This window comes from Schistocerca serialis, chromosome 9, assembly GCF_023864345.2.
Source record: "Schistocerca serialis cubense isolate TAMUIC-IGC-003099 chromosome 9, iqSchSeri2.2, whole genome shotgun sequence".
In the NCBI taxonomy this organism is placed as follows: domain Eukaryota; kingdom Metazoa; phylum Arthropoda; class Insecta; order Orthoptera; family Acrididae; genus Schistocerca; species Schistocerca serialis.
In genome coordinates this window covers 399,167,887-399,193,974 of record NC_064646.1, presented here as the reverse complement: position 1 = coordinate 399,193,974, position 26,088 = coordinate 399,167,887, and the positions used below count along the sequence as shown (strand labels likewise).

The following is a 26,088-nucleotide window of genomic DNA, read 5'->3' as shown; positions in this document are numbered from 1 at the left end:
GTTATCAGTCGCCTAGAACTTAGAACTAATTAAACCTAACTAACCTAAGGACATCACACACACATCCACATCCGAGGCAGGATTCGAACCTGCGACCGTAGCGGTCGCTCGGCTCCAGACTGTAGCGCCTAGAACCGCACGGCCACTCCGGCCGGCGCCGATACTGTCAGAGGGATGTGAGATTCCTATTTAAAAAATTATCCTTCTGGCACAGGGCAAACTAGTTCAACTGTGGCGATTCACTTAATTTCAGAGGTGGCTCAACGTAAATATTTTTATTTAGACAGCTAAATGAAGTGGCGTAATGTCACAAGTCCATCCCGTGCCAACAGGACAAGAGTAAGTAAAGTACTTACGAAAACAGGTCGCGCGCTACAATTTGACAATGTCAAAAACTTCATTCTAGACAGGTTATTTAAAGATGCTTCCTTGGTCTAAATCCTCATTGCTATCGCATTGTCTCCAACGAACTAATGATGTAAATTACTCTCCCACTGCATTATAACATCACTGGAACTTTCGTACAATTGCAACAGTGTCCACTAAAGCCACAAATTTAGTGTCACGCTGGCTGCCATTTGAAAAATTAAAATAACCATTTCTTTTGCTTTCATAATTTATCAGTTTCGGCAGTGAAGCGTTCTCACATTATTATAATTATACTACATAATAATCAATGTACTTTGTGAAGACAGGGCCACCACAGATACTACATGTGGAAAAAGGCTATTTTGAATAATTTTATGATGTCTGAAGGTGTTCAGACGATCGAAACCGGTTCATAAAGCAGCTATTGGTGGCTCTAAAGTGTGACTTTCTCACATTTTGTGTACAACTCATCACAATCGGCGTAACTGCGTTTCTCATCAAAATATCTCAATGGTAAAAAGAGGAGAGGGTGCGTGAGGTGTCAGTCGGATTTCACAAAAAAATAACACCAGAATTACTTTTAACAGCTGTGATGTAGCATATCGCTTAGAAATGTAAGAATGTACTGGACACGTACGACGACACCACAGTTCACGTAATAAATGTGATCTGAGACGAGACATCTCGGACAACACGATCAGTTACTCAGTCGGTGGAAGGAAGGCGGAAGGCAAAGGACGCATGTTCCAATCCCCCTCCGGCACCCAGTTTTAATCTGCCAGGAAGCTTCAAAACGATATACAGGGTGTTACAATAAGGTACGGCCAAACTTTCAGGAAACATTCCTCACACACAAAGAAAGAAAATATGTTATGTGGACATGTGTCCGGAAACGCTTACTTTCCACGTTAAAGCTCATTTTATTACTTTGTAAGTAGGCTGTTTATGTTTTCTTATTGGCAACGTTACGTAGCGCTCTGTATGAAAATCACTGTCTGTGCTGTGTGCAGTCTGTGGCTAGTTTGCATTGTTGTCTGCCATTGTAGTGTTGGGCAGCTGGATGTGAACAGCGCGTAGCGTTGTGCAGTTGGAGGTGAGCAGCCAGCAGTGGTGGATGTGGGGAGAGAGATGGCGGAGTTTTGAAATTTTTGAGACTGGATGTCATGAACTGGTATGTATATTATGAGTTTTCAACACTATTAAGGTAAATACATTGTTTGTTCTCTATTAAAATCTTTCATTTGCTAACTATGCCTTCCGTAGTTTGAATCTTTTATTTAGCTGGCAGTAGTGGCGCTCACTGTATTGCCGTAGTTCGAGTAACGAAGATTTTTGTGAGGTAAGTGATTTGTGAAAGGTATAGGTTAATGTTAGTCAGGGCCATTCTTTTGTAGGGATTATTGAAAGTCAGATTGCGTTGCGCTAAAAATATCGTGTGTCAGTTTAAGCACAGTCTTGTATAATTGTTCAAAGGGGACGTTTCAACTTCTCTTCAAATCACATTAATCATGGAATGGAAACACACAGCAACAGAACGTACGAGCGTGACTTCAAACACTTTGTTACAGGAAATGTTCAAAATGTCCTCCGTTATCGAGGATACATGCATCCACCCTCCGTCGCATGGAATCTCTGATGCGCTGACGTAGCCCTGGAGAACGGCGTATTGTATCACAGCCGTCCACAATACGAGCACGAAGAGTCTCTACATTTGGTACCGGGGTTGCGTAGACAAGAGCTTTCAAATGCCCCCATAAATAAAAGTCAAGAGGGTTGAGGCCAGGAGAGCGTGGAGGCCATGGAATTGGTCCGCCTCTACCAATCCATCGGTCACCGAATCTGTTGTTGAGAAGCGTACGAACACTTCGACTGAAAAGTGCAGGAGCTCCATCACGCATGAACCACATGTTGTGTCGTACTTGTAAAGGCACATGTTCTAGCAGCACAGGTAGAGTGTCCCGTATGAAATCATGATAACGTGCTCCATTGAGCGTAGGTGGACGAAACTAAAATGAGCTCTAACATGGAAATTAAGCGTTTCTGGACACATGTCCACATAACATCTTTTCTTTATTTGTGTGTGAGGAATGTTTCCTGAAAGTTTGGCCGTACCTTTTTGTAACAACCTGTATACTCCGCAGCAGACTGTAAATTCGTTGTGGAGTAGTTTATGTGATCATGCTTATTAAGTAGCACACGCTCTGGCGCCAGGAGAGAATCGTATCTTCCGACGACAATGCCCTCTTTTACTGTACTGCAAATGGTCTAGATTTTGTATGACAGCTGATCTCTCCTCCACTGAACTCGCGACGGTGGACATCCCGCAGACTTCCTTACTGTGCTTGGCCTACTGCGGTGTAGAGCGCGTTATATAAGCGGGACGATACCTGCAGTTTGTAGGTGTCGATGGCTGTGGGCGGCGGGGTGAGTTCCCTAACATGCGGCTTTAAACATACCGGCAGACGTATCTAGGGCAGAGGCCTCCTAATATACTGTGCCGTCTGGAGAACGCCAGGTTATAAAATACTTTTGCCGGGAACTTAATGGTCTTGCGGAGCGAAGCCGTCTGTATATACTGCCTCGTGCCAGGATCAGTTACGATATTTAATGGTTTATGGACAAGTAAGTCACAACTGTCACTCTAATGGGAGTTAAAGACTTTCAGCTTACCACGTGATGGCGCTCTGTCTTCCTTTCAATCAGTAAGGCAAATTTGTTTCAAAATTTAGCGAACTCCCGAATACGTGCGGATATTCAGCATTGCGGATTATCCGTGCTGCTTTCCACTAGTTTTGCTGCTGTTAGAATTACGACGAATATTTTTTGTTTAGAATACACCACTATGCATGTGGCTAATGTTTTAAGACACAATTCGAACCACTAAATGTGCTGATCTGTTATGAGAGTATGCGTGAACCAAATTTAGCGATACCGTTGTTTTGACTCATAGGGAAAACCGTCGACAGAAAAAAAAGTGATTGGAAAACAGAAGCGCAAAAAAAATTGACGATCATTGTCACGAAATGAAAGCAAATGATCCCCGTCAAGCAAAGAAGTTCCGAGACTATTAATAAAAAATAAAGATTCGTTAAGAGCGTGGTTTTAGTGCACCAGTGTTCTACATAGTCTCTCATGACTTGAGTAAAATGCACAGAACGTTCAATCATGAGAAACTGCCAGAAAAATCCTACATTGGGATATTGTTCAAATCGCATGACACATTGGATTGAACGTCGGTTATACTGGCAAAACGTGTGACCATTCATGTCAATTTCGGCACCTTGTGTCGTTTCTGGTAGGTTGGTATTGGTAACGCTCTTAACGATTTTATCAAGAAGACCTGCCAGCGTTTTATATGTCAATTAAGGCGTGGCAGGCGTCGACGTGTAGTAGTTTTTGTTCGATAATCTACGGGGACAAACTCAGCAGACGCTTTCCTCTTCTTCAGAACACTCTGGAGAATGTCTAACACATGATTTAGAGGTGTTGCTCCACTGCAATTTGTGAGGCAGTGACACACTGCGGCCGCACGCCCACTACTTAACACTGCCTGTCATTGTTTACAGTTGTTAGTTCAACATGCCACCGTAGTTACTGCGCTCATCTCGCTTACACGCCAGGGATTATATCAGTCTCTCGACTTTTTGGACCGATGGTTTACAGTGCGTTTTAAGAGCGATTTAGTAACTAAGTTTCAAGTTTTCGACGCTTGACGCGTACGTAATGTAGTGGGCTTTCAAGCAAGTTATGTAAATAAAGTAAACGGCAACTTCCGTTAAAAACAAATGTATTTTGGGTAATCCGTATTTTTCACTTATCCATTCAGTTCGGTTCCGCATTAATCCAGAACATCGGAAGCTTCTGTATTCCGTTTCTTAGCAAGCACCGTTTTTGTGATAATTAGGGCTACATCGAATTCGCATTCCTGGTCAACGGCGTGGCGAGTAGGAATAATTTATCTGAAAGATGGAAAATGATCGACACGCATTGGCGTTATTCCTCCTACTTACACGCTGTCTGTGTTCCACGAAGATTAAAGAGAGACATCAAGTAAAAGGATGGATCACTTTTCCACATGGAGAGCAAATACATGCTAATGTATCAACGACAAAGCTGAATTTTTCAAATCGAAGTTTATTGAGTGGTACTAGTTCAATCTATCGTGGTTGCTCCCGCGAAGAATTCTTAAATCTATAAGGAGCCGTCAAATAAAAACGAGACAGATGGAAAGAAAGTAAGTAAGTAACCTGATTGTTATTTAAAAAGTAATCTCCAAAACTGTTAATAGATTAATCTCACTGAGAGACAAGACGGTCAATGCCTCCATGGAAAAAAGCGCTTACTAAGCGTCCGACCCCTTGTTGCCAAGGTTGCTTAGAGTACGTTGCAGAATGTGGGAAGCCCTTACACACACACGATATAGCCCCGACCTCTACTCGATTTTTGGGGCCATGAAAAAGGACGTTCGTGGTCGTAGATTTGCTTCAGACGAAGAGATGCACCCCTGGATACAATCATGATTCCGTAGGTAACTGCAAACATTTTTCCATGAAAGCGTTTGCCGTCTTGTCTCACAGTGGTATAAATGTATTAACAGTTATGACGATTACTTTTGAAATAATAAACAGTTAACTTCCTTTTCTTCCATCTGTTTCGGTTTCACTTGACCGCCCGTAATAGTTTTACGGAGTCATTTCGAGGAAACTCTCTCCAGTCCTAAGACGACTCGAATCACACGTCGAAAGGCTAAAAATCGAAATCTGCTGCTGGAAGGTGAATCCAGAACGACCAGGAAGGAAGAGGAGGAGGAGGAGGAGGAGGAGATTAGAGTTTAACGTCCGTCGACAACGAGGTCATTAGAGACGGAGCACAAGCTCGGGTTAGGGTAGGATGGTGAAGGAAATCGGCCGTGCCATTTGAAAGGAACCATTTAGGGAAGTCACGGAAAACCTAAATCTGGATGGCCGGACACTGGTTTGAACCGTCGTCCTTCCGAATGCGCGTCCAGTGTTTTAACCACTGCGTGGACCTCGATCGGTCAGAACTATCAGAACTGGTGCAAAGGAGAGAAGGGCGCGATGGTTGGTAACACTGGTAATAGAATGCAAATGGCCGATTTCTTCAGAGATATTCGCTAGTGGCTGCCAACAGTTCCAGCCACGCTGTGATTTATTCAGCCCACGTCGGAACACGTGCGACCGAAATACCGGATGGCGACCACTTAAGAAAATTCGCAGTAAAACTCGTGAGCAGGCGAACTGTCCTCCTTACAGTGACATAACTCTGTACCAGCGCATCACGCTTGTGGGCAAAACCAAGCATCTTTAGTTATATTTATAACGTGTTTCTCATTTTTGGTCTAAGTCCCTCTCGAAACTTCCTGGCAGATTAAAACTGCCGGACCGAGATTCGAACTCGGGACCTTTGCCTTTCGCGGGCAAGGTAGGAGACGAGGTACTGGCAGAAATGAAGCTGTGGGGACGGGCGTGAGTCGTGCTTGGGTAGCTCAGATGGTAGAGCCGCGAAAGGCAAAGGTTCCGAGTTCGAGTCTCGGTCCGGCACACATTTTTAATCTGCCAGAAAGTTCCATATCAGCGCACATTCCGCTGCATAGTGAAAATCTCATGCAAGTCCCTCTCATCTGATAACATGTTCTGGTGGCTAAATTATAGGAGTTTGCCTGGCTCCTTGAGTCCATGAAAAATCTGCCTACATCACCGGCAGATTAACCACGGATTAGTTTTTAGGCGCGCACCGACTGGCCTACCAGTACGAAGAGCAACCTGTGATCGTCGGACATGTGAGCACAGCATGCCAGCAATCCCAACAGCCGTTATTGCCATTAGATGCATCCTGGTGATGCTGCTGCTGCTTCTTCTTTATTCAAGTAATCCTGATTTGACCTCGTGACGTTGCGTCGCACCCGTTCTAGAGCTCCGTACCTTAGAAAAGAATCTGAGAAGGTATCGGGAATTGAACTCGGGTCTTTTCGCACCGGAGGGAGCAACGCTAACCATTCAGCTACGCAGGCGATCTACTGGCAAATAAAAAATAGAAATTATCTGAATGTTGAGGTTTTAAGTTGGGAATTCTCGTATGGCTTACGGGGTACAGGAGTACAAGTACCACTATAGCCGTGATCTGGATCCTAGTCTTAATAAGGTACTCTCCCTCTCCTTGTGTGTGTGTGTGTGTGTGTGTGTGTGTGTGTGTGTGTGTGTGTGTGTGTGTGTGTTTGTCAGAGAGAGAGAGAGAGAGAGAGGTGTGTGTGTGTGTGTGTGTGGGGGGGGGGGGGGGGGGAGGTCTGCATTCTTACTGTGTGTAAGAGAGCGAGACACAGTTGGTAGTAACGAGAAAACTGACGCACAAAAAGAAAGGCGTAACAAATATCACTGGCTGTGTTCACCAGCCTGTTTATGAGATTACGGACTCTTCGCTAAGGAGCATGTATTGGGTAGTTGAATTCATACATATGTCTTCCAATATGGAGTTTTAAGTGACGCCGGAACGAAGAGTTGTTTAAATCGGCGAAAAGTCTTTTTGATTAGTCTACTACGCGCGTTACTTTGGATATGTAACAGTCTCACCAAGCCACGCGGTGTGGTAAGTTGCTACTATGCGATGATTGTAACACATCGTATATTTAATCATATCCTTATTTCCTTATAGGTTTCAGGTCTTCTGCTAGAAAAAATATGAATATTTTCCGGCCGTACTAATTTGCTTTATACTTCTCATCCCGCCCCCTCTCCCAAACACACACACACACACACACACACACACACACACACACACACTTATTGTATGTTGCAGAATGACTTACTCGTGGACGAGAAATATTCGACACTAAAGTGAGCATCAGCTAAGCCTGTGTTTATTCCTGTGTTGCACTGTTGTTATAGTACATGAAATTCTGGCCCCCCTCGACCCGGATTCTTTGCTTTCAGGCTGCAGTGCACAGAGGTAATGTTGTCGTTCAGTCAGCACTCATTCTTCCGGAAACACCCAAGAAATGTAACTATGAATGGTATTCGGCATACGTAAACCGCACGTTTACAACACATTTTCCGATCGTCTTTCTTTTTTGGGGGGGGGGGGGGGGGGGGGGGAGGCGGTTATACGAACATTGTTTCGGACAGCCCGGGTTCCTTCGCTGCGCCTAAGCGATATTTCCAAGGTCTGTTGCTGTCCACTTCTACAGCGCGGATGACCTTGCACCGAGGCCGTGCCCGCTTGGCATCCTAAGGACCGTACAAGCGACATAGGAACGCACGGAATTTTGAAATCTATTTTCCTGACATTCCTCACTGTTCCACCACTGTCCGTCAACACGCCTGTTTTCGTAATACATTGATGACTGTAACGATAAAGAACGCCCCCGTAAAACACAAACAACTCACCCTGTCAGTGACCCGATCTTAGCATATGTACAGGAATTTGCAATGTCGCTATTTTTTCCTAGACTAGCAATATAAAAGAGTTGCAATTTTCTTCCTTATTATTAACTTTCTAGCGCTATTTTGTTTTGTAGAACTGGACCGAATTTCAAAAGCTTCCTGTTAGCTCGCAGTGACATTATGCGTCTATAATCAGCTACGTAAGTACGTGTCGGAGGGTGTTTCTCAAGGAAAGATGTATTGACCAAGCACGGTATTATATGTTCCGTGTATCTGGCGTAAGACCGGGCTCAGGTCACGTGGAACGCATGTACGATGTTGCGAAAGACGAGGAACCGGTTTCTGGGACGCAGATAATTCAGGATGCGAATATTATTTAACGTCGGCAACCACTGCTACCTTCTGTGCGGCTGCGGAGTTACATCGAAAACGTTTTATAAGAGTCACCAATGAGTGGAGACTTTTTCGAGATATTTCGGTTGAATGAAAAGGTGTATGCATGTCAGTGTCGATAAACAGACTTCATTAGGGCCACATATGCATTACTTCTAGGAAGCGATTACAATGTACATTGTTCGGTTTCACAACGCCAGGGCTTTGTCTAATGTGTGGCGTGTCGACCCGGAAAAACACCCGCTGTTCTTTGCTGAAAGAAGTCAGATTCAGAGAAGGCAGTTAGCTCGCCCATTAGCAGTTGTGATTAGCTCACGAGTCGGCGAACTCTCAAATTTCCACACGCTGAAAGACCACGCCTACACTGGTTTCACCTAGCCTGTGTAACTGGAACACTAATTGCTCGTGTGTTATTCCCCGCTGGTATTCGTCGTTGTTAACACTCAAGTTTTCATAGCGTCGTGTTCAATAACTAAACACTGTAAATAGATATTCTACGTTTTTCAGTTTTCTGTTTTTTGCTGCACTACCGTGGGTGATTTCTGATGCCCCCTTACAACCTGCTATAACAAAGTCTGAAGAAACTTTGTGCAAGGTTGGCACCTTGAGAAAATTGTTATATTATCAACATATTACATCAAGGAGGGAGGGAGATTGGGTTTAATGTCGACATCGAGGTCATCAGAGATGGAGCAAAAGCTCTGGCTGGGAAGGCAATAGGCCATGCCCTTTCAGGGGAATCATCCCGGCATTTGCCCGAAGCGATTTAGGGGCTGTCGGACTCTGGTTTGAACCGTCGTCGTTCCGAATGAGAGTCCCGCGTGCTAACCACTTCGCTATCTCGCTCTGTAGGAGAACCTGAAGCTCATACTAACGTAGGTGTCGCTGTAGTTAAAATACTGGACTCTCACTGCGAGATGGTTTTTTAAATCGTCTTCCACCCATCCGGATTTCTGTTGTTCCCTCAAATCCCGTAAGGCAATTGGCAAGATGGTTCATTTAAAAAGGAGACAGCCGAAATCCAATCCCATTCCTCCCGAAACCGTTTTCGTGTTTAATCCCTAACGACCTCGTCGCCCACGGAACGTTAATTCCGATTTTCCTTCTTTCTGAACTCGCAACCCACACTGAATAAACGATCTTATTCGGAAGAGAAGCGGCCAGTGCAGGGGTGTGCTACTTCTCTCTGGTAGAATCTTAAACTGAATTAAAAAGCGAATTCGTTCGACGCACTGTCAGGGCACAATTGAAAAGAATGGGAGATGCAGCGGAAAGTACATTTGTTATGGGAACAGTCTGGACAAAGCAAGGACAGTCATGGGAACATATCAGTGGGAAAACATCAACCCAGCGCCGAGTGTAGAAGAAACATCTCTTCCAGACACTTCAGCTCCTTGCCCCTCAGCGTCGATGGTAAACGAAACCGAAGCCGACTATAAATAAACACTCCGAGGCTGCCCCCAGAAAACCGCAACGCAGAGGAACACACACAGCTAGCGGCGGTTATGCAGCCGGTGATGCAAGACGTGTGACACCGATTGCAGCGCCAGTGGCGTCTGGCTGTAGGAGCTTGCAGAAGTCAGCCAGCTTGGATTCGGCTGTCGCCGGAATGCTAGCGGGTCTGAACGACAAAGGACGAGAATGTTCCAGCGGTCGATGATCTCAGCCGACACGTCATTTCGGGAAAGACACGTCTTGGCCGCACGCAACCGGTACGTGCAATTGGTAAACTGGCTGAAACGAGTGTTAATTACTTGCTGCAACCGCACTGGTGCCAAATATGCGAAACAGATGCATGAGAATTAGGTCATCGACTACGTTACCGTTCACACCGATTCAGATCGCGATAGTATAGTTTTATTCCATCGGAAATTGACTCATTCTCTACAGTACGCTGTACTAGTATATAAGAAGGATAAATGTGTGGGTATGCCTTAGAGTTAAGTCGATAAGAGTGTAATGTATCTTATGCTGCGAGTTATGGGACTTGTGCTTAAGACGACGACGGTGCCAACAGCGGAGACAGCTATGCCATGGCGACGATTGTTTTGATGATGATGATGATGGTACAGAGAATTATTGGAAGTGTTACGTATACATTTCCCACGATGCTGGGAAATGAGGTATAGGCCCTGAAAAATGAGGAATGGATGACGATGATGAATGACGACTGGATGATGATGATGATGATGATGATGATGATCGCATGTTAACCGCTATGACATGATCAAGTCAGTGATAACGAAATCTACTGTGTTTTGTGCACAGGGGACACAGAAAACTTCACTGGCAAGAGTCTCTCCAACACATTTGTTGGTCTCACCCAGTACAGTGCCTAAGAAATGAAACACTCATTGTTACGAAGTTAGGCAACATTATGCATACAGAAGCAGTCTGGATAAGAGTGGCTTTTGGGAACTCTTAACCAGGATGAAAATCATACAAGATTTGGTTCGACTCATCCTACATCGTTCGAAGGACCTAGCCTGGTAAGAGAGATCACATTTTTGTCGCCACAAAGGTGTAACAAACTCCGGTACGTAACATTCAGAAGGAACAACGGAATCTCCTTTCTGTAAAATGCTCTTAGGTGGTTCAATAAAGCGTATATCCAAGATCACCGCGGTACAAAAAATTCCTGCGCGTAAATGTACAAGTAATATGTACTGGAGAAACATGTCGTAATCGTAAAATAGTTGATATGTATTCCGCTCAGAATAAATTTACATGTACTTATAACTGTGTCATTTTTTTCTTTGGATGATTTTTGTGTATTATTTTTGTACGGATTTTCTCCGCCACTAGTAACTTTATTCCGCCTACAGACTTTGTAGAGTCAAGAACTGACGTCCAAGGCCGAACGAACACGGCTTTGTAGATCGTAAAACGTCCACGCACTTGGCAGAGGCCTCAGCCTCTGCCCGTTTCGTCCCTGAATAGAAAAACTGACTGATGGAAGCAAGGCAACCTTGGGATCGAGTGAGGGGTCTAACAGAACAGAAAAATAAGGAGAAGAGGAAGAAATGTAAGAGGAGGAGGAATTGATGAGCAGAAGTGCCAATGAGGAAACTTTCAAAATGCACACCACTAGTGTGTGGAAGGAATAGATTGAGGAGGAGTTGATGATCAAGACGGCTACAAAAAGGCGCTAAGCATACGTATAAAAAAAAAAGCGCGACACGAGTACGTTCATTGATTGTCTGGCTGAGTGGAAGGGCTGATCGGGTGCATCGCCCACTCCAGGTGTCGCTAGCGGAGAGACCATTGTATGCTAATCTCTCGGCTTGTGAGCTCAAAAACAGCCGCGCGCCGACACACACACACACACACACACACACACACACACACACACACACAGACGTGGAGAGCCCCATCCTGCAGACCAGACTGCTTGCCGACTGATGGTGGGCAGTGGCGTGGAATTCTTTGCAGCGGACCAGTCGCTGCCCGCCGACCACCCCACACCAGACCGGTCAAGGTTGAAAGGTCAGCGAACCGGAGGAGTTGTGGCCAGCTGCAGATGGCGCACTGCCTCCTCCGTACCGTTCTCACAATCGATTGTACACTTCTCTGGTACAGATTTAAAAGTTATCCAAAGGATGATACAAGTTGTGGTACGCGCGATGCAATTTTCTATTTTAAATCATGTTTCTAATCGATATTCCGTAAACTGATTTTGCACAACAACGTCCAAAAGAACTATGCAAAATAATTTCTAATGACTGCATACCTTTGGAAAGCATTTCAACCGTCTAGAGCTGCTGATAAGTAACTTCTTATTCACAAGCGGTTTCGATCTTCAATCATTTTCAGATACTGTATTTCATTTTTCGAGTTGTTTAGAGCTCTTACCGGCCGCTAGGCCCTAGTGGTTCTAGACGCTTCAGTTCGGAACCGCGCTGCTGCTACGGTCGCATGTTCGAATCCTTTCTCGGGCGTGGATGTGTGTGATGACCTCAGGTTAGTTAGTAGTCCTAAGTCTAGGGGACCGATGACCTCAGATGTTAAGTCCCATAGTGCTTAGAGCCATTTGAACCATTTAGAGCTCTTCAGGTCTTTTCTCGCAACCTCATATCCAAGCCACACGACCCTTGCATAAATCATCTTTCAAATTTCTTCGTCGCGTATACTACTCCACTTGATTTTTCCATTCTGCAGTCTTCCTCTTTTTCTGTTTAAGGTGGATGCCAACACAGCAGTTTCTTTCGGCCATCGTTCGTTCCCGTGACATTTTAAACGCCGTTTTTCCACCCCTTCGGTGAGGTGCGTGTGGGTTTTCATTCAGTTCCTGATTATTTGGGATTTTGTCTCTCCTTGAAACCTTTCAGGCACCTTGTAATTAACAGCTGACCGGCTCCAGGCGCTTCAGTCTGCAACCGCGCGACCGCTACGGGGAATTTCATTAAAAAGTAAGTGGAAAGACATGCGGAATGCCGATGAGCAAATGGAGTATTTGGGAAATTCTCATTAAGAAGCGACAGGCATGGTGTATGAGCCAGTTCCGCAGCTGAGGTTAAGATAAAGCAAGACTGTAAAGTTCATATGGACTGAAGACATTGATACTAGTCAGTAAATAAAAAAGAAGAGGTGAGGAGACTAGTACAGAACAAAAACATTGGATGACACTTTTATCAGCATTTCATGAATTAAGAAGTATGGGACACACAAAATTTGCAAAAATCTTACAACTAATGTTGCGACCGTTTAAACCCATCCATCAGCAATCAGCGATTTCAAAAAGGGATGTTAGAACGTGACGATATGACTTCTAAAGGAGTCGAATTTCGAAATAATTTGTTTAATCCCCTTCTCTTATCATCTGGGTAGCGAACTTTACCCTCGGCGATCGTTGACTGATGTCTCGCGCCACTTACGCGCACCACAACGATTTTGATAATTACGCAACGAGTAAGCGTTGGCCTTCAAAAATCTGGCTTATCATTGTGTACAAGAATCTCGGTGTTGTTGCAAAATCACAAAGAAACCTTCATGATTGCCACCTGCCCTGTGGTATGCCGAAAATGTTATCCTTGCCGTCCTCGGTGTACTGGTTTGCAGAGTATAGCATCAAGCCACCTGACGATGTTACAGACTTCGTTACATCTTCAGTAGCTGAAAATGGCATTGGGATGAAGGTCGCACGCAGCTAAAATGTGGTGGCTAACATAACCAAATTAACAGTTCATCTGCTCCCTACATCCAAGCCCTTACCCCACTCCAAATTCACAGACAGCAACTTCAAGGAGCTAGTATGCAACACAGCAAGGAGCAAGGACGACCTGTGACGTAAACACTAATGAGGTGGTACGAATGGCTGAAAGTTTCGCATTACTCGCTCTGACTAGAAAATCTATTTGAGGTATTGCACCCAGACGAGACTACCTTCACTGTATTTGTGTATTTCCCGATTTAAGAAATGATAGTAGCAATATTTAGTCATGTTGTTAGTGCTCACACTGGAGGAAAGAAAACAGCATCGCCGAATGGAATTCCTAGGCAGCTGAGTATTTCTGCTTTGATCTGGCTTTGCTAACCAGAGGCCACTTTTTCATATGCAGATGGTCGATGCGCGTCGCAAATAGTATTAACGAGACGGTGAAAGGGATCGTTTATTTCTAATTTAGCTTTCAAGATAATCTTCTGGCTCGCAAAATTATGGGACTGCTCTGCTGGCAGGTTGGCAGCACGTACTGTAGAGGTCTTGCCACAGTAGAATCAAGTCTTTCACTCGACGTTATCACCCCACTTTCTACGCATTCTTCAGGCGAACTGTTTCTGTTTACCTTGTTCTGCAGTAATGCATGACGCACTATTCCTCAACCGCTAGTGTGGCTAAGGTGAAGTCCCGTGGATGTTGCAATCAGTTCCAGGTTCCAAGAAACTGTGCAGCACCAGGCGTATCACTCCAGGACGCATTTCTGAACTCTCTAGTTCACGTAAGTTTAGCACGAATTGGAGTACAGTGAAAATAAGGCTCGCATATTTTTTGGAGGTAAACTCATTACTGGCTCGAGAACAATGTCTCCGTCAATCAGTATCCAATTAGAAGAGAGCAAAATTGCTACTGGTTAGAAATCTCGATCATGTATTTTTTGGAACGTGTAAGAGGACCGATATAAATTGCGAATATTATAATGACTTCTTGTATTTTCGGGTGTCTAGCCAGGAGGTATCCACAATACCGCCGGTATTTACCTGGTTTGTGTTATACGTATTGACACCATCTAGAGGCACCTGGAATTCGTTTGTTTCTAACTATTGATAACACACAGAAGGGGAAATAAGATAGTTAAGGCAAGATAAACATGTCAGACTTGAGATAATTGCCTTAAACACGTGAACAGGGCTTTCAAATAGCCGTATGCCGTTTTCCCGCTACCTGTCACTCATTCCAATATAGTGGCTATTCATGTTAAAAGACAACGCCCAGTTTTAATCTTTTATCAGCGCCGAACATCGCATATAAATTCACGTGTTCCACGTCTACTGTAGGTGCTTAGCAGGAGGTTTCGCAGTATTGCAAAAAGCTGAAAAAAAGAGATAGTGTAACACGGTCTGTATGTGAATTATTTTGTACTAATGATGTTGCATTCGACATTTACTTCTGCCCCTAGACTTCTGCTTACATTGCCGTCTTTCGTTATTCGGCTACACACTAAGGACTACATATTTTCTAGTGTAATTTATCCGCCCTTAATTACATTCCCCCTCCCCCCCCCCCCCCCCCACCATCTTGGTCTTCTGTTATCTCTTGGAATCCGGCAGGGAGCTTACTTATTCCATAACACTTCTGTTCGCCTAGCTACTGTTACACCCATATCAGATACATATTCATTGCTTCTTGAGCTAGAAACCTCTCCCATTTGCGTCCCTATTCTTCCGAGAATACGTATCATGCATTTCTCCGATGATCACTGAGAAATCATTAGTTTTTAACGGAAAACCGTTCGAAACTCCATTTCTCACATTTCGTAAGTCAAAACTGGTAGTACATATACAGATTGTGGCTTCTGCATTTCATTTACGTCAGAAGCTCTTACTTAGTTTGCTAAAAGCACACCAGCCTATTTTTACTTTTCAGTTTACTTCTATTATTGCACCTTGAATAGTTGTCTCGTACGTCCCTATGTGCAAAAGCTCATGGATCGATCAGGGTACGTTATTGTTAATTTTTTGTTATTGTTAGTTCGAGTGTGCATTATATTAGTCTTCTTATACTTGTCAAGTTTAAAAGTAAAGTTACCTCATCCATTGTTGAAGATTACCTACACTAGAGACGAACCGTACGTTATCAGCAAAACAAAAGTATCCAGAATGAGATTTTCACTCTGCAGCGGAGTGTGCGCTGATATGAAACTTCCTGGTAGATTAAAACTGTGCCCGACCGAGACTCGAACTCGCAGGAGAGCTTCTGTAAAGTTTGGAAGATAGGAGACGAGGTACTGGCAGAAGTAAAGCTGTGAGGACCAGTCGTGAGTCGTGCTTCTGTAGCTCAGATGGTAGAGCACTTACACGCGAAAGGCAAAGGTCCCGAGTTAGAGTCTCGGTCGGGCACACAGTTTTAATCTGCCAGGAAGTTTCATATCAGCGCACACTCCGCTGCAGAGTGAAAAACTCATTCTGGAAACATCCCCCAGTCTGTGGCTAAGCCTTGTCTCCGCTATATCCTTTCTTTCAGGAGTGCTAGTTCTGCAAGTTTCGCAGGAGAGCTTCTGTAAAGTTTGGAAGGTAGGAGACGAGGTACTGGCAGAAGTAAAGCTGTGAGTACCGGGCGTGAGTCGTGCTTCGGTAGCTCAGTTGGTAGAGCACTTGCCCGCGAAAGGCAAAGGTCCCGAGTTCGAGTCTCGGTCGGGCACACAGTTTTAATCTGCCAGGAAGTTTCAAAACAAAAGTAGTTCAAGTGTGTGTGTATATATAAATAGAATTAGTGTGTGATGTTACGAAAATGCGAAAATTACAGTGTTTGTCTGAAGATTAAGGGATTTTTTTCCTACACATCTTCTGTAGGAAGATACGGAAGAAGTGTCAACTCTTAACACTGAATCTTCGGAGTCAGAGCTCAAGACAGTAGGACTGGTAGTCTAGTAAGCGTTGACCTAGCAACATCTTCTTAGAATGGGAGATTCTGATTTAACGTTCAATCGAAGGCGGGTCGGTCTGAAGAAGGATGGGAAAGGAAATCAGTTTTATCCCTTCACAGGAATGGTCTGGCACAGACCTTTACGTAAAAACCAAGCAGGCCAGATGGGAATTTGACACCACCGCCCTCCCGTCCCCATACAACGACTGCATCACCTCACTTGGATCACTGCTTAATACTCTGGAGCAGACTCTGAGAACGGGGCAGTCACTCACTCACTGGTGCAAGAAATGATACGCAAACCACATTCGGAATTAGCGGTACTAGATACACTGTCCACCTCGAAGACTGAATCTTCCCACCTCTCTACATACTGTTATTGTAGCCTAACCTAAACCGAACTCAAGCCTTTCTCTTACCTAAAGTCGTGAGCCATGCGCATATTTTGCGTCAGTGTAAGGAAGTAAGGAGGGTTAAAGAGTGTAACGCTCCGTCGACGCTTAACTAGTCGGAGATGGTGATTCAGTGACTGTTCTTTCCGTGGAGAAGTGGCGGTGTAAGGCCGTCGCAGCTACTTGCGTACGACAGTAAGAGCTGCGTGGGCGTAAGGCATACACAGAGGTGGAGAGGTAGAGCGTTTCGCACTACTTTGACAACTTGTTGTCGACTTCCAGCTACGGCGGCTCATTATCACTCGGGTGGAAAGAGTTCGGACATGCGCTAATTTTAGACACTTGTTTGCGCTTCGCCCGTAATAGCTGTTCGGCCAGTAAATTTTAGCCGTGGGAGGGCTCTGGAGCACTTTAACACACTGATCTCGACAAGGAAGGAACGCTACTGCCCGTAAATCGATCGTCATGCAGTTTAATAAGACTGTTTGGCTTGTACCAGCTGGAAAAACTTACACGTCTCTCTCCTCTTCTTCAAACCAGACACTGCCTCGCATTGTGAGAAAAAATTGTTAGAATTCCACGAGTCTTCTATAACCAGCACTAATTCCTGCAGCAGAAGCAATAGTTTACAATAATCCGTTTAGTGTCGTTACGTTAAGGAATTATGAAAGCTATGTGCCCTTGCCCATTAGGGGAAGGCTAATCCAAGAAACCTCTTAATTTAGAAACAAGTTAGTTGATATATATCAGACTGTTAATGTGATAATAAAAGTGCGGCGTATCATTGGCATGTAAGAAAGCGCGGAAAAATGTTTCAGGCAATAGTACCCATCTGCAGCTTCGTATTAGTCTCAAGTGCACAGTATTAGTACAATAAATGAAACTCTTGAATCGAATAGCTGAATGTACTACACAACACTCCGTTGCCACACAGCGTACAACTGGAGGTGGTATTGCGTTTTAAATACCTAGTATCTCTTTTGTTGCATCTTTATCGCTGTCTTTTACTATCGACTTCCGAACACGAAAAAGAGAGCAATAAAACCGCAGGTAAATTGCACACCAGTTCAATAAAGAACTTTTTATGTATAAATAGGAAAACGTACAAACATATTATAGGTTCTTTATTTGCTGATGGGAACAATTATGGTGTAAACACTCTTAAATTGCAGTACACTTAAGACGGAAGAAAGCAAATAATAATTGACATAGCATTTCTATTGATTTGGCGCCTTCCTCTAACTCGTTCTCATACTTTCATTTCTGTTTCCCCCAACATCCTCGGCAATGAGGAGTTCGGATGTTTCCCAAGTTGCTATTCTCGTCTCTACTACTCTTCATTACTTTCATCCTAACTTTTCTTTGCCCTCCAAAGCGCCATTTCGCTACAATAAGCTAATTGTCCTATTCAGCATAGCTTATAATTCTTTCTTTTCATCTCTAGAAAGGTTTTGTCATAAGCGAATCTTAGCAACAAAGTCCGTAGCCAATCTACCTTTAAGTCACTCGAGAAAAGCTACTTAACTTCTTAATCAGTTCTTTGGATTACCTTTAGGGGAGTACGTACGATGAAATTGGTCCAAAAGTGACATTTTTCCGATTATTATCTCTTAATAATGCTTGATCTCTCCTGAATAACTTGATGCATCTTTTATCGACTAATTCCAGTTCGGAGTGCCGTTTTTATTATATCAAAGTTAACAGTGCAAGTGTAAAAAACATACATTTTGCACTGATTTCCGTAACTACCTCTATGTCAGGTACTATTTAATCTAGAAAGCTGTGGTTTTCCTTGAATTCGTGTCAATGTTCGTGTTAAGAGATTGGATTTAGTGTGTAAACAGAAATGGCGATAATGCACATGCATTTTGTGGGGACTCTAAATGGTAAAGGAAGACTTACGGACGAAAAAGTTGATGAACTCCAGCAATATTGTAGAATGGCAGTAAGGAACTATACACATGAGCTACAAGGGATAAAAAGAGCAGTGTGGGCTACATTCTTCCACAAAAATTATCTATTGGTGGTACACTTATACATGGTCTATGCCCAACTGGTGTTGATTCATGGTTCAAGTACCACAAATCTCAGGCAGTGGGTACAGAGGAACAATTTAAACACAAAAATAGCATACCATTTGCAGTGATGGAAGCAATTAAGCCAATGTATAGAGTTAGCTCATCTTGATATTTTTTTCCAAATGTCTTCATGGTCGAACACAAAACCCGAATGAGTCTTTTAATAATGTCATTTGGACCCACATACCAAAAAATATATTTGTAGGAATGAAATCTCTGCACGTGGTGTTTGTGACGCTGTAATAACATTTAATGATGGTAGTAAGTGAAGGATTAGGGTACTCGAGCAACTTTGTTTAACTCCAGGAGCCAACGCACTGAAAACCTATCGCCGAATGGATCGACATAGGATCATGAAAGCCCAGCGTGCAGCAGAGAATATGACTAAAGAAGGAAGAGGCAGAAAAAAAGGAAGCTTTAAGATCTGCAAGATTCAGATAATGCTGACTATGGGCCTGGCTGTTTCTAGGCGCTGGCATGCCTTTCCAAATGCAAGTTCATATCAAATGAATCTTTTAAACTTGATTTCCTGAAAGTGACTATTTTTAAAATTTTTGACCCATTAGCTCAGGAACTATTACCGATACGTATATCTAATTTTTTACTATGTTACCTCTTCGTATACTGCTGCTGCTGCTGCTGAACCACGGAAACATTTCTATCTATAATGGCTTTTTACCTACAAAAGCAAAAGTTGACAAAAAATTGAACATAAATTTAAAAAAATCATAAGTAATTAATTATTTGTATGTGTATTATGATTCTAGTTCACTAATCAGAACAGGAGTGAAACTGCCTCCCAAAAATTTGAGATCTCAATCTGTAGAAGGTTCTGAGAAAATGGGTCTTCAATATTGCAAATTTAACACTGTAGGTGTGGGATGTACGGACTCCCTTTAAAGCCTTTTTAATGTGTACTTTCATTTTTCCTGCTCGATATGTCAATCGTTCACCGATGCCGTACTCTGTTTTATGACTCAGAGATGAACAAGACCCTGTCAGAGACAACAGAAGTGTTTTGGAACAAAATTAGAATATCAGAGCAGTAGGGAATAGAATATAGGGCTCTTAGTATTTCTTATATGGTGAAGCATCTGTAGAGATCGTCCTGTGGAGGTAGGAAGTATACCATACAAAAGCCCCAGCGCATACTTGCGGTGCTGCGAAACCGCATACCATCCGCGTCGTCATGTGTGACTCGCAACATCATGAACTCAGAGTGACTCAACGTTACAGTTACGGCGTTGTCTATGTGATAACCGTTTACTAGTGGTCACGACAAGTGGGAGACCGAGGCATACCATTATACTGTTGTCTCCCGCACTTAACGAGACTTCTACGCCGAGGAAAATAAGTAGACCGAAGATTAGAATTTAACGCGTCCGGTTGACGAAGAATTTATCAGAGACAGAGCACTTACTCGAAGGGTGGAAGAAAATCAGCAGTGCCCTTTTCAAAGGGGCTCAGCATTTGCTTTAAGAGATTTGGGGCAATCACGGAAAAACCTAAATGTGGATAGTAGGAAGCGGATTTGAAACGTCGTCCTCCAGAATGCGAGTCCAGAGTCCTAACCAATGCACTACCTCACTCGACGGCAATAAAGTGAGATGATGACAATAGGAGGAATCTAATAGCTACAAATCACGTCTTTTATTTGTCATGAGAGCTTCAATGGAGTCCGTACTCATCCCTGTCGTACTATGCTTCGTTTGCAGTTTTCCTCGGTACGTCTATGGCGGCGAAGAATTTCAATAAAAGCGTGAATTGACGTAACAGTGCTATAAAGCTTCCCACATCCTGAATTTTTCTGACGATGCCATTGAACCATCGCGTGGGCGCCGTATTTAGAATTCCGATCCACCTCGCGCGCGAAAATGCGGAAGGAAGACTTGTAGCGCAACCTTTTCACCTTTTTTTACCCTGCAGGGCCGGCTATTCACAGGATCCGAAAGCGCTCGCATCAGACCCTTGTAAGGAGCGTCTGACAGAGCTGGTTGTTTTCACCGAGCTTGTGGCTTGTTTCTCCTCTCTTCTGCTCTGCACCGATTCGAAACGGAGCACAATCCTTTCTGCTTGCAACGGGTCACATTTCTGTAGATGGCATTCGGAGGTGGTAAATAGTAATCAAATGGCCAGTGCTGATTTCCGAAATTATACAACAGCACCAAGAGACAGTACTTGATCTATATGGACCACGTATTTTTTCCACTGCATCGTATAGTCTCTTGCTATATCAACGAAAGAAACAAATAATATCTCCGTCCTTTAAAGAATTATTTGCACAACTTCATCATACTGCGTAGGTGTAAGTTTAGAGTCCAACACCGTAACTATTGTAGAATGGGTAGTGGAATTCATTTAAACCTGAAATCGCGTTACCTAACGTAGTGCATAAAACACAAATTGGAACTGTACAAATATTGAGACTTGCATTCATAAAATCGCTTCTCTGTCCAGGAAGGAAAAAATTACAGCTACTATAGCCCTTTCTAAAAACCCACTACATAACCACACAATCTAAGTATCAGGATTATGTCACTGAGCACTTGTGCCACTTTATATCTACACCATCTAGTGTTATCTTTTACTCGAGTACCGCGAAGAGTTTCTTGGGAACGCCCTCATTATCGGTATTGTAAAAAAAAACAACAGCTCTGAACCGTGTAGTTTTTGCCGCTATCCCGACGTTACGAGACTGACGAATGAATATCACATAACTGCAGCTGGATATGATGTCCAGTCGATACATACACATCTATTGACGTGGTATGGGAGTGCTTGTTATTCACTTTACATGCAATTCATAGCACCCCTCTGAAGACTAGAAGCTCCCGCAGTTATGGTAGCTTTCTTCCTTGGTGGTGCACGGAGTAACAATCATTAGCGTATACCTGATCAGGTTGAATAAATAAATAATCCTGAAGATACTCGCTTAGTCAACACAGTTCACAGATCTCGTTCTCCACAGCCACTACGGAGATGATATTATTCAGCCGGCTTACTGACTGGCACGCCAGGTAATTCCAGATTTACGTCGGCAACGGCAGGCCTGGCCGCGAGACCGTTGAGCGCGCCTGGACACCCCTGGGCGGGTGGGAGTTCTCCCGCAATCCGCATTCTGCCCGGGTAGCGGAGCCGGCCGCTAACCCCATTCACAGTTGAAAGCCGTTGCCATGGAAACGCACGACCAGCCCGGATGCCACCTCGTCTGGAGAGGGGGGGGGGGGGGGGGGGACACGTCTGCGCATGCGTACGGCACTGAGTCCCGGCAGGGGTTCCCAACACCTAGCGACAATTGCTCTGGCGTACACAGACGGATGCGCAACCTATGACACTGGATTTGCTCGAGCGGCAAATCCCAACCGATACGTGCAAGCGTTAAGCGATCGCGGCTTTGGAGCAGGAATTTCGCCAAACTCAGTTTGTGGTTGGCAGGAAGCTTTTCCGCGCAAGGATTCTTTAGTTAGGAATAATTAGAAACCGTTAGAGCTTCAAAAGCCAGCGCGGCTACGTGTTTCTACTTGTGCAGCTCATCCGGCATTAAAAAACAGCAGTTATTTAGCTATCACCACGTACAGCAAGCATTACTAAGCTCGCACAACGCTGGCGCGTATTGTATAAACTACCTAGCGGTATATCTATGAGGACATTTGCTGTCTCCCTCTACCTCCGTACCATGCATCACGAAAAAGTAGCTCACAACGAAGTAGACTAAAATGAAATCCACACTTTCAGTAACACTTCTAGACAGACACGTCATTTTGAAACGTTTTATTGTAACAAATCTAAGTAAAATATGTACGCCCTTGACAGATTTTTAACATATACTTCTCTCATCTAATAGGAACTCATCATCACGAGCTGCTCAGCCACTACTGAGACAAACTAAAAATTGTACTTTTTTGTCCAATACTATAAAAAGTCGTATCACAAAATATTTGCACTTTACTGTAAAAATGGAGGTAAAACTTTCGTTCGACGAAGTGTTTAATGTTTTTTGTCAATATATACTCCAACCATGTTGGACAATCCGGCCGGTGTGGCCGAGCGGTTCTAGGCGCTTCAGTTTGGAACCGCGCGAATGCTGCGGTCGCAGGTTCGAATCCTGCCTCGGGCATGGATGTGTGTGATGTCCTTAGGTTAGTTAGGTTTAGGTAGTTCTAAGTTCCAGGGGACTGGTGACTTCAGATGTTAAGTCCCATAGTTCTCAGAGCCGTTTGAACCATGTTGGACAAACAACAGAAAAGAAAATGATCAAACAAGACGTACACGATTCGTCAAGGGTTTGGTAAATCATCGTGATGATCTGCTCAACAAACACTCATGAGAGACGTTCCAGGAAAGATACTGTGCATCATGAACGGCGATACATTCAAAAGTTTCGACGTCTCACATTCCAGTATGAGTCTACAACACATGGTTTCCTCCCAAAAACATCTCTCGTAATGACTTCTACAAAACTAGGAATATCTACAGGGTGTAAAATAATAATAGCCACCAGCCACAATAGGAGGTGATTTTATTTAACACACGACCAGTTTCAGGTTTGTGTCCATCTTCAGGTGGTTTGTATTCATTTACATGGTTCCATACTCAATGCTGGATATCAGTGTTAGAGAGAGAGAGAGAGAGAGAGAGAGAGAGAGAGAGAGAGAGAGAGAGAGAGAGAGAGAGAGAGGGGGGGGGGAGAGAATGCGACGATACTAAATAGATAAAACCGAAACAATTAGAAGTTGCTCAGTGACTTCTGTCGAAAAATACTAATAGTATACACATTCACCTGCAATATCCATATAGTTTCTACAATCATCACATTTTTTACAGAAATATTTACAGTTTTTACAAGACTATATTTTAGTCTCAATAGTAATTATTGGTACTTCCATATTACGCCTTTGATACAACAGTGGCAGATGTTATTAGTTTCAGAAGCACATGCACTCAATTTCCAAAGTGTGTCATTTGAAAACAGAGGCTATGGTCAAAGAGCTTCGTTCTAAGAAGCACAGAGACGTTACAAGCACAGAAATATTATAGGTATTACAAGTGATGAACATTAAAGTGGTACATGATTTTGGAATCACACTGGCATTGATAATATATCAGAGTGATTGCTGGAAAATTATTTTAGGGTTAATGGTCATGATCAGTTTTTTTTATGGTTGTGAGGAGGAAATAATTTACAATTTTCTTTTTCATATGTTTCATTAAAGGTGTGTAGGAATTACTTGTGTGCAAGGTCTACTTATTGACTGAGAATAAAATGTGGTGAGCTGGAGCTATGGATGTCAATTTTGAGTCTTCAACATTTTCGTTCCTTTGCTGACCTACGTAGTATACGCAGGTTGCCTGTAATGGCTGTGGCTAAATGGTCGTGTTTCTTCCGATGTGTTGTAAAAATGGATTTATCGAAATTATTTAGCTGGAATGCATCTGTGTGTTTCCGATATCTTACAGTAAAACTCCTGTTGTGGTTTACGTAGAGCTGTGGGAAATTGCCGCTTGAAGTTACTAATAACTGTTTTATCAAAGGCATAACATGGAAGTACCAATAACTACCATGATGACTAATTGACAGTTATCGTGGAAAAAATCGAAATCTTAAATATGATGTGGAAACGGTGTCGATCCTCCTGCATTATGTATGTACTCTTACTGTAATATTTTTCAACACATGTCACTTAACCACTTCTGACTGTTTCAGTAGTATCTGTCTAGACATCATAACATTATTCACTTTATTTAAACAGTGATATCCAACGTTGAGTATGGAAACATGTAAATGAACGTAAACTACCTGATGATTGGCACGAGCTCGAAACCGGTTGTGTTTTAAAATCGCCTTCTATTGTGACGTGCTGTTCCTATTCTACACCCTGTAACGGGACAGTCAGAGTTCAGCTGCATCCAGTATGGATAAAATTCACTTAGAGAACCTCTGTCCACACAGACGGGTACCGACGATGCACTTGCAGAGTATCGTCCGCGAATCGCATAGAAGTCTCTCAAAACTGGTTCTGGCACACCATTTGGTATTTTTCAGAAAATAAATCCAGAAGTCAGATAGGCCGTATCGAAGTACAAGTATTTGATCTTCCCAAGCAATGTTTTTCATTTTTAAGCAAGTAGGATTCATTCATCCAACTCGTGAAAGAGAGTGAAAACTTACCTAACCTAAGACGCACACTAGGCTACCTGCTGGGCTAAGGCGAACTGTCAAATTTTTAAATTTTTTGAGGTGTAAAACATACTGCGCTCGTGATAAAGATTTTCGTAGAACCGTAATTGCAATGAACTATCTACACATTCTTTAACAGGGATAAAGGCGTCGTTTAAAGAACAGCAGGAAATCCTTGTAATTGGCAAAAGAAACGTTGACGCCAGTGATAAGGCGTCGTTTATAGAACAGCAGAAACGTCCTGTAATTGTCGAACGAAAAGACGTCAGCGGTCTTTGTTCTCGACCGGTTACGGCTGGACGTTCAGGGACTGAGCGACTGGTTCCTGAATTAAACCAGCGCTTCCAAAACGCTGCCAAGTGTCTGAAAATTCCTGTTGGCAGACAAGTCGAGTGACGAATGCCGGCCACCGAGACAGCGACGAATGTTGCTGGGCAGTTACAAATGCTCCCCGGTGGTTTAAAAACACACTAACCAATCTAAATTCCGACCTCTGTGTGTAGCTAGGGCAACATTCTAAGCTGTTTTTACGAGATAACCTGCGACTCCAAGGGTACCCCAGGTGCTAATATATCAGAATCCTACTCGACCTCACGAAGAACGTAGACTGGGTGGAAAAGCCGTATTGCTTAGTTACTTAGTACCGTAGTTTGTGTCTTTAATAAAGAATCGACGATGATCAGCCTTTAAATTCTCGATCGGCTTCTTACTTCCTGCCCACGATTTCGAACTTCATTGAAAGGCGCGTCATATGTTTCTATTACGCATGTTATGCCTAGGGTATCGAGATTCATGCAGGGAAATCTTTGTTCATCATAAATACCTCCCAGTCTACTCACTGTATCTTTACAAATTAATTATATTTTTTGTGACACATCAAAACAAAGCAACAAAGTGCTCTGATATGCATGCCTATAATACAAGAAATAAAGACTGCTACTACAGACAAAGAACAAAATTAAAAACAACAGACCATAGTCCATGCATTAGTGGTCAAATATGGTACAACAGATTACCGAGCTCTATAAGGTGCCACAAAGGGAACCTATTCAAAGTGAAACCGAAATATTTCTTGATTGACAAGTGTTTATATTCTTTAAGTGAATATTAATATTAAACTAAAATTATATATGTTTGTGTAAAATCTGAATATTTGTAATAGGTACGATGTAACACCCAATATTGTGCCTTATTAGGTAAA

The 26,088-nt window shown here is 43.3% G+C and overlaps 1 protein-coding gene across 1 annotated transcript in view; it reads right to left on the bottom strand.

Moving 5' to 3' along the window:
- The window catches only part of LOC126419001 (tyramine receptor tyra-2), a 78,319-nt gene that overhangs the window by 20,605 nt on the left and 31,626 nt on the right, over positions 1-26,088 (bottom strand). The window lies entirely within an intron of this gene.